Here is a 13,104-nt window from a genome sequence, read left to right as displayed (position 1 = left end):
AAAGAAAGAAAGAAAGAAAGAAAGAAAGAAAGAAAGAAAGAAAGAAAAGAAAAAAAAAGAAAAGAAAGTTCGCATATATGTGTAGTCTAGTCCTTGGAGATGGAGGTAGAACCAGGAAGACCAGGATTTCAAGATCAGCCTTAGCTGCATAGGAAGCCGACAAGGGCTACCTATCTCAAACTCTACTCAAAAGAGAAAAAAAAGAAAGGAAAAAAGGGAAGAAGGGCAAGAGACCAGACCTGACCCAGCCCAGGAGATGTATAACCCCAATGATGAGAAAATGAGTTGTGACCCTTTCCTAGCTTCTCCTCTCTCTGGACCAGCTAGCTGCCACACCTTGATGACCATGTAAGATGCTTTGAAGGGGAATGAAACTTCAGACCTAAGAGTCAGGAAGCTACAATCTCTTGAGACTTGGCATATTGCTCAGTTGGTAATGTGCTTGCCTAGCATACATGAAGCCTGGAGTCTGATCTCCAGCACCACATAAATCTAGTGTGGTGGTACATGCCTGTAACTTGATTATATGGGAGGTGTGGGCAGGAAAATTAGAAGGTCAAGGTTATCCTCAAAAACAGCGAATTCAAAGCCATTGTAATACAAGACTCAGTCTTAAAAAATAAATCAATAAAACTAACCTCCCCTCAAACAAAACCATATAACCTTTTGACAACCAAAGCCGGAAATATTCATATAAACCTCCTTCCTGAATTTGTGTGCGTTTTTTCTTTTTCTTTTTTTTTTTTTCTGGGTTAGAAAACTTCAGGTGATGTTTCTCAAGAGCTATGGTGATTAGATTTTTGTTGAGTTGACATAAGCCAGAGTCATCCAGGAAAATAACAACCTCAATTGAAAAAAACAAAAAACAAACAAAAAACCTCCATCATATTGTCATGTAGGTAGGTATTTGTAGTATTTTCTTGATTAATGATTGATGTGGGAGGGCCCAGCCCACTGAGGGTGGTGCCACCCTTAGGCAGAACTGCCTGCGTTGTATTAAAAAAAAATAAGCCATGAAAACAACCCACATTCCTTTATGGTCTCTGCTTCAGTCCTGCTTCCAGATTTCTGCTTTCAGTTCCTGGCCAGGCTTTCTTCCATGACAGACTATAAACTGTAAGACGAAAAAAGCCCTTTTGTCCCCAAGTTGCTTTTGGTCATGGTTTTATTACATCAAAGAGAAGCAAACTAATACAGGAGCTGCCAACCTGGTACTGGAGATAGGGACTCTCCTTTTGCTTGGAGCTCACTGTGTTTGCAAGTGAGCTCTAGGGAATCTACCTGTTTTGGCCTCCCTAATGCTTGCATTACAAGCTTATGTCACCATGCCTAGCTTTCCTCACATAAGTTCTGGGGATTAAAGGTGGGTCTTCATGCCTGCTAGGCGAACAATTTTGTTGAATTACTCTCCCTCCCAGTCCAACACTGTTGGTTTTGTTTTCAGTAACTAAGTCTTAGGGTAATTTATTACATCTATTACATAGCAACAGTGGCCCATCATATGAAGAACTAATAAAGCTGAACATGTAGCAGTCGTCTATCAGATCCAGGACTATTTCCAAGAATGAAAATAAAATCATAATTCCTCCTACTACTACTCTTGTTCTCCTTTCTCTTAATCTATATTTTCCATTTTCACAGCATTTCCATTATTTACTTTTTAATTTGTGCTATTTTTTTGAGACACTACATAGTCCAGGCTGGCCAGACCTGGAGTGTAGACCAGGCTGGCTTAAAACTGACAGAGATCTATTTGCTTCTACCTCTCAAGTTATGGGATTAAAGGTGTGTGCCACCAGGCACATGTATTTTTTTTTCTTTTTAATGTTTTTATACTTAACTTTCAAAATAATAGGCTTTATTTGGACATCTTCATACTTAAAATATCATGTGCCTTGTTCATATTCCTCCCACTATTTTCATCTATATTTGACATTTTCTGATGTATTATACAGTCATCTTACTATTTTCTTTTTAAATTATCTCTCCAGCCCTCACCTATTTTCTTTACTATACATTTCTTCCTTCCATCCATGCTAGAACAAAACCTATAAGAACAAAAGGATCAGGAGCCAGGCATCATCCTGCACTTCTGTAAACCCAGCATTTAAGAGGGTACAGCAGAAAGTACAGAAAGTACAGCTCCACTACATAGTAAAATTTTGTCTCAAATAATGATAAAACAAGGGCTAGAGAGATATCTCAGTGATGAAGAACACTTTCTGGTTTTGCAGAGGCCCTTCATTATGTTCTCAGTGCTGACATGGTAACTCAAAATCACCATGTGGCTGGTGATTGAATGCCCTCTGCTTACATCAGATACACATGAACTCTTGTCAGCTCACATACAATTAAGAAAAAAAAAAAAGGAAGAAAGACAAAAAAAAAAAAAAAACATTACAAAAAGCAGAGATCTTTCTGTCGTTCACAGATTCAATCCAAATACCACAACAACTTACATGGTATTTGTTCAGCAACTATTTGTAGAATGAAAGAACAAGCATTTCATGACCATTTCAGTCTGGTAAAAACTTAGTGAGTTTTCCATTCAGAGATATGATCCTATAAAAGTATGATGCCTAGGTCCTATGTTTAGGGACCCATTGAAATGTTAAATTAGAAAAAAAGATCTGAAGCTGGGCATGGTGACACACACCTGTAATCCCAGCACTGGAGGCAGAGGTAGGCAGAAGAGCTCTGTGAGTTTGAAGCCAGCCTGGGCTACACAGAGAAACCCTGTCTTGAAAAACAAAACAAAACAAGACAAAACAAGCAAACAAACAAAAAGGTTCTGTTGAGAGTTTAGTCTTGTTTGTACAAAAATATTTGCTTGGAATTTTTCTTTTTAATTAAAAAAATTGTTTATTAAGGCTGGAGCAATGGCTCAGCCGATAAGAACAGACGTCCTGAGTTCAATTCCCAGCAACCACATGGTGGCTTACAACCAATACCAGAATCTGATGCCCTCTTCAGATAGAACACTCATACATAAAATAAATAAAATCTTTATTATTATTATTATTATGATTTTTTTAAGATAGGGTTTTTCTGTGTAGCCCTAGCTGTCCTGGAACTCACTCTGTAGACCAGGATGGCCTCAAACTCACAGCTCTGTATCTGCCTCTCCTTCCCAGAGTGCTGGGATCAAATGTGTGTGCCACCATGACCGGTTGGAATTTTTCTAAGCTAAGAAAAAAATTGCAGAAAAGTGTACAAGGTACTAGATTTCAAACAACGAAAGTGACAGTATCCAATGTTAGGCATGATGGCACAGACCGGTATTCTTAGTATTCAGGAAGTGAAGACAGGAGGGTCAGAAGTTCAAGGCCATCCATAGGCTACAAAGTGAGTTTCAAGGCAGTATGAAACACATGAAGCCCCAACTTTAAACAAAACAAAAGAAAACAAAACAAAACAGAAACTGTGTCAGTGGCCCACTAAATGATTAGAACAGAAATTTTCTTTCCTGCCACACAGTAGGAGGAAAAAAATGGATGGCATAAGAATTCATAGGAAATGAGGAAAAGAAAAAAAAATTAAGTGCAAGCGGAAGCATTTGCTTTAAATAAGAGAGAGAACACTCCTTCAGAGACTAAAAGCATTAACTATAAAAAGGGCCAATAATTGACAGTAGTCTCCATAGCTCAGTGGCAACTAGGTTTTATTAAAAGTAAATTTGTAGTTATCTGCTGAGAGTAAGTACAGTGGTTTAGCATTGGAACCTTTTTGTAAAAGTTATGATAAAGTCCAAATATAGTAGAAGAAGTGCTTTGAATGAAGGGGTGTGAGTGATGTGACCCAGGCTTTGCCCATAGAACTGTTGTATTGTGCCCTTTTACAGGAAGGGGTACATACCTGCCAAGGATCGCACTGGTATCAGTCAGAGGACAGCCTTTGTGAAGATCATTCATGGTAATCAATTGGCATTGACTTGCAGCATCTGCTTTTCTGCCCTCTGGCCTCTTTCTTTGTTTCTTTGTCTCTCTCTTCCTTAACAAGGCCTCATGCTGGAATGCAGACTGATTTGTAACTTATGGGACTCTTCATGTTTCAGCTTCCTGAGTTCCTGGGATTGTAGGTGTAGACCAATCACAACCAGTTAACTTCTGACTTTTGCCCTGGTGTCTTCATTGCTAACCTTTCCCTTGCTCCTTGCAACTGAAATTTCCTCTTTTGTGAAGTCATAAAATGACCTTATCTTGTGCTGACAAAACTGCTATCTCTCCCTAGCCCTTCCCTTCCTTTCTTGCCCTTTATCTTCCAGGTAAGGAGCTATACAGTTTGGGGTGGGGCTTGAAGAGCACACAGTCACAGTCATCTCAATCTAGGAGGAAAGTCTACCCAAGATTTCTATAAACTAGTCTAGTCTTATGGCTATACTCAGTCTCTTCAGTGTTCAAGGAGCCAACAATCCAAAAGCAAAGCCAAAGTCAGGGAATTTTCCCTCTGTGTCTAGATTGGAGGAAGAGAAAAGTTATTGGAGTTAAGCTCCAGGAGGGAAGCTGACTTTCATGGCTTGTGTGTTTAGACAGAATATGAACCAGAAACCAAAGAGCTGAATGGATTCATATCTTACATGTGAGGAATTGCCACCACCAGCACCACCACCCTCAGAATTTTCAAAAGAACTGAAGCTGTAACTTGTTGATAAGTGCTTATCTATCACACACAAAGATCTGCGCTCATTCCCCAGTACCTGGGGTGGGGAAGGGCTAGGGAGAAAGATCCCACTGCACCAGAGTCAATAGGAAAGGACAGAGGAACTGAACTTCTCCTTGGATTATAACCCGGAGGGATTTGAATCTGAATCATGTCCTGGAATTTGAAGTTTCCCCAAAGATCTTCTAGTGAGTCTGACTCACCACCAAGCTTCAGAATAAGTGATCTACAGATTAAAGTTCAAAATCCTTTAGAGAGCCATGTATGGACTTGGTTGTATCTCCCCCAATGTGTTGGATCTCTGTCTCATAGTACTTCAGAATATGACTATATTTAGAGACTGGGCCTTTGAAGAGGTGTTTAAATTAAAAAGCGGCTATCAGAGTGGAACATAATAAAACCTGATTGATGTTCTTATAATAAGAGAGGAGGAGCCCATTAAAAAGAAATATCAGGGGCTGGAGAGATGGCTCAGTGGTTAAGAGCATTGACTGCTCTTCCAGAGGTCCTGAGTTCAATTCCCAGCAACCACATGGTGGCTCACAACCACCTGCAATGAAATCTGATTTCTTTTTCTGGTATGCATGAAAACAGAGTGTTCATATATATTAAATAAATACATCTTTAAAAAAAAGAAGTTAAAAAAATATCAAACCAGGCATGGTGGCACATGCCTGTAATCCAGCAGTGGGGAGGCAGAGGCAGACAGATTGCTGTGAGTTTGAGGTCAGCCTGGCTTACAAAGTAAGTCCAGGATAGCCAAGGCTACACAGGGAAATCCTGTCTAAAAAAAATAAACAAACAAATAATAAAAGAAATATCAATGATGCATATACACTGTGAAGGTGGCCATGTCTGAGCCAAGGACTAAGGCCTTAGAAGAAAAGTGAACTTGCTCATGCCTTGATGTTAGACTTCATCATTCAACAACAACAAGACTTCTAGCCTTCTGACCTGAAACCAAACAAATTTGTAGCTTTTATTTTTGTTATGGCAGCTCAAATGGACCAAGACAAAATTTTTTAATCTGGCCCCAGATAGTTATCTAGAACCTCTGCAACTCTTTCCATCCCCCTTCTTAGTCAGCCCTTTTAAATTCTGAATTCACAGGAAACTTCACCTGTCAGTGTCCAGTATTCGGTTCTGTAAAATGGTGTTAACAAACAATGCCTCGCATAGGGTTACCTGAAAAACAAACATCATTGCTTCTTATTAAAATACTTTTCATGATATTTGTTAGTGAAAGGCTGTGTCTTGATGGGTATAGTGACCACTGCAATGAGATTTTTCAGCAGAGGAAGGAAGTTAGGCTCAGCTTCAAACATAGCAAGGAATAATAGCAATAGGTAGCCAAAGGAAACGATAGGGGTCAACAGATGGAAAATTACTAAGAGGAAATGTCAATCTAGTGGAATTCTTGCTGGAGGCAGAGCAGAGTGATGAGCACAGAATGAAGAATTTGATCAGATACTGATGGTGGTGCTTGCTAGAGACTCAGATTCTTAGTAAAACTGGACTAACTGGACTTAAGGCACAACCCAATGTCTGAGAGAACCAGACCCCAGTTTGGTTAAGAAGGAAGCCTTCATCACCATGCAACAAAATTCACAAAGTGTGAGTACAGTAAGCACACAGTAAATGTTAGCAGCTCCTCTCCAGGTATCAGGTATTAACTGCCATTCTAGTGTATGAGGTATTTTGTTCCATTTCTATGCCTTATTATGTTCTCACTTATCAGATTAAATGCTTCATTTACCTAATTCTTAGTTGTCCTTCATGACATAACTCTTAGCAAGCTGTGATGTTGCATGCCTTACAATCTTAGTTCCTAGGGGACAGACATAAGATTATCAAAGAGTTCAGAGGTACAGCCCAGTTTAGTGGCACATACCTTTAATCCGAGCACTTATATGGCTGAGTCAGGTGGAACTCTGTGAGTTTGATGCCAGCTTGGGCTGGAGAGTGAGTTCCAGCCCAAGTGTGTAGCCAAGGCTACACAGAGAAACCCTGTCTTGGAAAAAAAATGTATTTATAGCCAGCCTTGGCTGTATAACAAGTTTGAGGCCATCATGCACAACATGAGACCCTGTATTGAAAAACAAACTAATGCTGAAGCCTGGTGTAGTCTGCTTTATCTGTATCCAGGACCCCTTTTGGTGGCTCCACCAGAGAGAAATCACTGTGGGGATGGGCTTAGGTAGATGAGTGATGGAGGGTTTTAGAGGGAATCTTGTTTGAGAACATCCCAGCATGCTTGTTATTCTTGTAGATTTGGCATCAGAACATGAATGAAAAGAACACCTGGGGATGACATAGTTTACTTGGTAAAATGCCTGTGCCAGCATCGTATAAACCTGGTATGGGTCATCATGGCATTTAGGAGGAGGAGATGGGAAGGTGGAGAGTTCACAGTAAGCCTGGCCTATGTGAAGCCCTGCCTCATATAACAGAACAACAAAACAAAACAAAACAAAACAAAACAAAACAAAACAAAACAGACTAGGGCCAAAGTGCTTTCCATGGGTCTGGAGCAATATCTCAGCAGTTAAGAGCACTTAATCCTTTTGTAGAGGACCTGAGTTTGATTTCCAGAAATCACATAGTGGCTCCCCATCATCTTAACTCCAGTCACAAGTGATTTGACTCCTTCTTCTGGCGTCCATGGGCACTCCATGGCACTCCATAGTGTCCATACATATACAGACAAAACACTCATAAACATAAAAATAAAAATGTAAAAAGTGCTCACCAGGCAAACCTGATGATTTGAGTTCAGTCCTTAATCTGATCCCATAGTAGCTGATTCCCAAAGTTCTCCTCTGATACACACACACTTTTTTTAATTTGAGAGAAGGTATCTTTAAGTTGCATAGGTCAGCCTTGAACTTACTATATATCCTAGGCTGGGTTCCACGTTTCTGGTTCAGCCTCCCAAGTAGCCAGTGTATCACTAGATTTGGCTGGCTTATGATGTAGTCAGTTTTAGGAACAGGAAAGAAAACATTAAAAAAAAAATCCATGGTTTTTTGCTCTGTTTTGTTGTATTTTATGTTTTCTTGAGACAGGCTGTGCTCTAACTTGTGATCCTGCAGCTTCATTCTCCCAAGCCTTCAAGATTGTAGGCCTGAACCACTATGCCTAGCCCATCAAAAAGAATTCTAAATCAAAGTTGGCTTTTAGAAAATCACTGTGATAGCATAAATAGTGAAAGGATTTGAGCAAAGAAATGGAAAGGAGCTTAGGAAACTAGTAATAAACCTGGAAACAAGGAAGTTCCTAGCACAGTTTCTAAAAGACATGCTCTCAAGCTGAGCATCATGTAGCAGCCCTATAATCCCAGCTCCCGACAGCCTGTGGTTAAAAGGATGGTGAGTTTGAAGCCAGCCTGGGATACATAGTAAGACACTGTTTCAAAAAACAAATAAGAAAAAAATTCCTTAATTGTGAAAAAGAAAACAACTCAATTACAAAATGTAAAAGATAGCCAAGTAGAATTTTTTTCTCTCTCAATTTTAATTTTTAAAAAAATTTTTTGAGACAAGGTTTCTCTGTGTAACCTTGGCTCTCCTAGACTCACGTTGTAGACCAGCCTGGCCTCGAACTCACAGAGATCTGCCTGTCTCTGCCTCCATGAGTGCTGGGTTCACAGGTGTGCATCACCACACCCAGCTAGTAGTTTCTCAAAAGAAGGTAGAAGAATGGCTAAAGGCACAGGTATTTAGTCTCAGGAGTTGGGAAGCAGAGGCAGGAGACTCTCTGTGAGTTTGAAGCTAACCTGGTCTACTAGGATAGCTAGGGCTACATAGTGAGACCATGTCTCAAAAACATGGCTAAAGATATGTGAAAAAAATCCCACCACCAATCATCAGGAAAATACAATTAGAACAACAAGATGTCAGTTCATACCCTTAAAAATCATTTAAAATAATTTGGGAGGCTGAGGCAGAAGGATTGCTACAAATTTAAGGCCACCCAGGGCTGCATAATCAGTATCAGGACAGCTTAACCCGCAGGATAAGACCCTATCTAAAGAAAGAAGAGGCAGTAGGAAAGTTCTTAACATACCAGATGTTCTGACTTTAATCCCAGCAGATGGATAAACTCAAATGTCTGAGTTCATTGCCATCCTGGTCACATAGTGAATTTCAGAACAGTCATATCTATGTTGTGAAACACTGTGTCAAGGAAATAACAAAAGCCTGACAGTGGTAATGCATACCTTTAATCTCAGCATTCTGGCAGAGGTGGGTGTATCTTTGAGTTTGAGGCCAGCCTGGTCTACAGAGTGAGTTCTAGGACAGTCAGGGCTACACTGAGAAACCCTGTCTCAGAATTTAAAATATAACTTCCATGTGATCTAGTATTACAGAGTATATTACTGGGTGTATATACAGTGAAAAATGAAACCAGTTATGATAAGAAGTCATCTGCATTCCATGATAAAAAGTCATCTGCATTCCATGTTAACATTAATTGCAACAATATTTATAATAACCAAGAAACAGAAATAATCTGAGTGTCCATCAACTGATGATTCAATAAAAAATATGATTTGTGACAACATGGTTGGAACTGGACATAATTATGTTAAGTGAAATAAGGCACACAGAGAATACAGAATTATTCTCATAGAAGTTGATAGAATGATAGCAGAGAGCAGAGAGAGTAAGGGATTGAGAGGGACAGGGAAAAGGTTAATTAATCCATCATCAAGTTGCATTTGTATAGAAATATGTACTTCTGGTGTGTCAAGCATGATGTGACTTTTATTCCAGCACTCTGGATGCTGAAGTAGATAGATTCTTGTGCTTTAGAGGCTAGCTGGAGCTACACAATGAGGCCCTGTCTCAAAAGAGAACAAATCAGGCTTTTGAAAGTTTTCACCAAAAAAGTGAAACTTATAGAAGATATGGATAGTTTAACATGATTTAAATGTATATACAATGTATTTAACTATCACTTGATACCCAATAAATATGCACAATGTTTATGCTTTTATATATAGGTTAAAAATAAATTTAACTGCATGTCAGAAGGTACCAGTAGCCCTGACCCTCAGGGAGTTGAAGCAGATGATTGCCTAAGCTCAGAAATTTAAGTAACGCAAGTAACATAGCAGTACCCAAACCGCTAAATAAAGGACTGAGGTTATTGGCCAGTGACCGAGTCCTTGCCTAGCATTTGTGGAGCAGTGAGTTCAACACCTAGTTCTTTTAATTTTCTTTATTTTTTTAAATTTTTTATTTAACTTTTATTAATTACACTTTATTCATTTTGTATCCCCCCATAAGTCTCTCCCTCCTCCCCTCCCGATCCCACCCTCCCTCCCCTTTCTGCATGCATGCCCCTCCCCAAGTCCACTGATAGGGGAGGTTCTCCTCTCCTTCTTTCTGATCTTAGTCTATCAGTTCTCATCAGAAGTGGCTGCATTGTCATCTTCTGTGGCCTGGTAAGGCTGCTCCCCCCTCAGGGGGAGGTGATCAAACCTAGGAACCTGCCACAGAGGGCCTCTGAAAGCCTCTGCTCTGCAGACTATCAAAGCAGATGCTGAGCCTGATGGACAACTGTAGGGCAGAGTGAATGGAATTTTAGTTAAGAAGTGGGAAATAGCAAGAGGTGGAGAGGACAGGAACTCCACAAGGAGAGCAACAGAACAAGAAAATTTGAACACAGGGAACTTCACAGAGACTCATACTCCAACCAAGGACTATTCATGGAGATAACGTAGAACCCCTGCACAGATGTAGCCCATGTACATGTACATGTAGCAGTTCAGTGTCCAAGTGGGTTACATAATAATGGGAAGAGGGACTGCCTATGACATAATTTTCTTTATTTTATGTGTATTGGTGTGAGGGTGTCAGGCCTGGAATTACAGACAGTTGTGAGCTGCCATGTGGGTGCTGGGAATTGGACTCCGGTCCTTAGGAAGAGCAGACAGTGCTCTTAACCACTGAGCCATCTCTCCAGTCCCAACACCTAGTCCTTTAAGAAGTAAAGATATTTTTGTGTTATTCTGTTGAAGCAGGGTCTTGCTATGCAGCTGAGACTAGCCTAGCATTTGCTATGTAGTATAGCTTGGCATCAAACCTTCAATGATCCTCCTGCCACACATACCTCTCAAGTGCTAAGACTACAGGCATGTAGCACCACACTTGGGGTTTTGTTTGTTTTGAGATAAGGTCTCAAATAGCCCAGGGTAGCATAAAATTTGAATTCAGCATGTAACCTAGAACTCCTGATCCTTCTACCTCTACCTCCCAAAGGACTGGGATTACAGGCATGCACTACCATTCCCTGCCTAACACTTTGAGCAATATATTATATTACAATATATTAACAATATATATAATAATATATTACTACTGTAATAGTAAATCAGCTGGACACAGTTGGGCATGCTTGTAGTCCAGCATTTGGGAGGTATGTTTAGTAAGAGGATCAGAAGTACTGGCTTCTCCTCAATACATACGAAGTTTGAAGCTAGCCTGGGTTACATAAAACTACCTTTTAAAGAGCAAAAGGACTAGTGAATGAGCCAACTTCTTATTTCTTATTATCTTTGGAAAGACTTATAGTGAGCAGTTTTATAACCCTGGGATCACCACTTCTGCCCTATCCCCTCGTGAGGATGCTTACTGTATTCCTTATCACTACAGAACTACAATAAATGAGTCTCTGAATCTGCTTCAATCCCCTGCTAAGGGGAGTTTTTTAGAGATCTGTGGTAGGCTCCTGTCCTATTCTTTCTCTTCTAACATTTCCAGTGTCTATCTTGTTTTTGATGCATCAACCAAAGACCATGCATAGAGAGGACCTAGACCCCCTGCCCAGATGTAGCCCACAGACAATTCAGTCTCCATGTGGGCTCCCTAGTAAGGGGAGAAGACACAGTCTCTGACATGAACTCGGTTGCCTGCTCCTTGAATTGTCTGCTCACTTCTCCCTGGTGGGGTGATATAGCCAACCCACAGAGGAAGAGGATCCAGACAGTCCTGATAGGAACTGATAGGCTCAGGTCAGACAGTAGGGGAGAAGGACTTCCCCTATCAGTGGCCTAGGGGAGAGGGAAGAGGGAGCAAGGGTGGAAAGGGGAGGAGATGGAGGAGGGGGCTACAACTGGGATACAAAGTGAATAAATTGTAAATAATAATAGTAATAACAATAAAAGAAAATGTGTAAAAAATAGAAAAAATAGCAAAAGTAAGTTGAGCATGGTAGTACATGCCTTTAATCCCAGAATCTGGAGTCAGAAGCAGGCAGCACTCTGTGAGTTTGAGGTCAGTGTTGTCTACATAGTGAATTCAAGAGCAGCCAGAGTTATATAATAGAGAGACTCTGTCTCAAAAACATAATCGTAACAATAGTAATAATTATTATTATAATGTAACAATAATAGAAAGTTTATATAAATCATCTTTAATTTTAATTCATTTTCCCATTATACTTATGCCATTGAATTTTATCTTCACGTAACAGGATTTTATGATATATAAATAAATAAATAAATAAATAAATAAATAAATAAATAAATAAATATATATATATATATATATATATATATATATATAAAACTATGGGTTGAATTATTTCTTCCCCAAATTTATATGTTGAAGACATAATTCCTACTTGGTGTTAAGATACAAGGCCTTTGGGAAAGAATTAGGTTTAAATAAGAGGTCTGAGAATATGTATGTGGGTGTCTTACAGTGGGGTTAGTGCCCTTGTAAAAAGATCTTTTGTGGGGACACAGGGATAAGAAGACTGCACAGTCAGGAAAAGCAGCTTTACCTGGCACTGATTGCACTCCTGCCTGTGCCCTGTACTTCTAACCTCTACAGCTATAAGACAGTAACTGTCCCTTGTTTCAGTTACCTAGTCTATAACATTTGGTTATGGCAATTAGAGTGAGAGTAGTCTTTCAACTGATCACTTGTCACATTTCTTTTCAGCAAAAATGGAAAGAAAATGGTTCTTAGAACACAATGGCAACACATACTTGGACTCTCAGCACTTAGGATGTAGACAGAGGAGGATCAGGAGTCTAAGGTCATCATCATCTACACGATGAGTGCAATACCAGCCTGGAACACTTTAGACCTCCTGGAAAGAGAGTATTTTGGAAAATATTAGCAAGCATAAGTTTTAACTGTTAAACACTTTTTTTCTTCTACATATGAATAAATGACTACTACTTGTGGTTAGAATGTGACAGTATCAGTATCAATTCTATTTCTTGGTTTTTTTTTTTAATTTTAAAGTATGTGTGTGTACACGCACACACCACACACGTAGGTGCCTGCATGTGTGTGTGTGTATGCCTGTGTGCATGTATGAGTTGGTGACCACAGAGGCCATAAAGGGGCACTGGATTTCTGGAAGCTGGAGCAGTTGTGAACTGTCCCATGTGGGTGCTAAGTTCTAAATTCTGGTCCTATAAGCTCT

General features: G+C 39.8%; 1 long non-coding RNA gene across 1 annotated transcript in view; it reads left to right on the top strand.

Annotated features, from left to right (window-relative positions):
* Positions 1-3,837: 3,837 nt before the first annotated feature.
* Positions 3,838-13,104, top strand: part of LOC129680489 (uncharacterized) — a 49,983-nt gene continuing 40,716 nt past the window's right edge. The window contains exon 1 of the long non-coding RNA XR_008720698.1: positions 3,838-3,912. This is a non-coding gene — a long non-coding RNA (uncharacterized LOC129680489). The remainder of the gene's footprint in view (positions 3,913-13,104) is intronic.

This window comes from Psammomys obesus, unplaced genomic scaffold, assembly GCF_907164565.1.
Source record: "Psammomys obesus unplaced genomic scaffold, mPsaObe1.curated_primary_1811, whole genome shotgun sequence".
Taxonomy (NCBI): domain Eukaryota; kingdom Metazoa; phylum Chordata; class Mammalia; order Rodentia; family Muridae; genus Psammomys; species Psammomys obesus.
The sequence above is the reverse complement of the archived record's forward strand: the minus strand, read 5'-3'. Positions and strand labels throughout refer to the sequence as shown.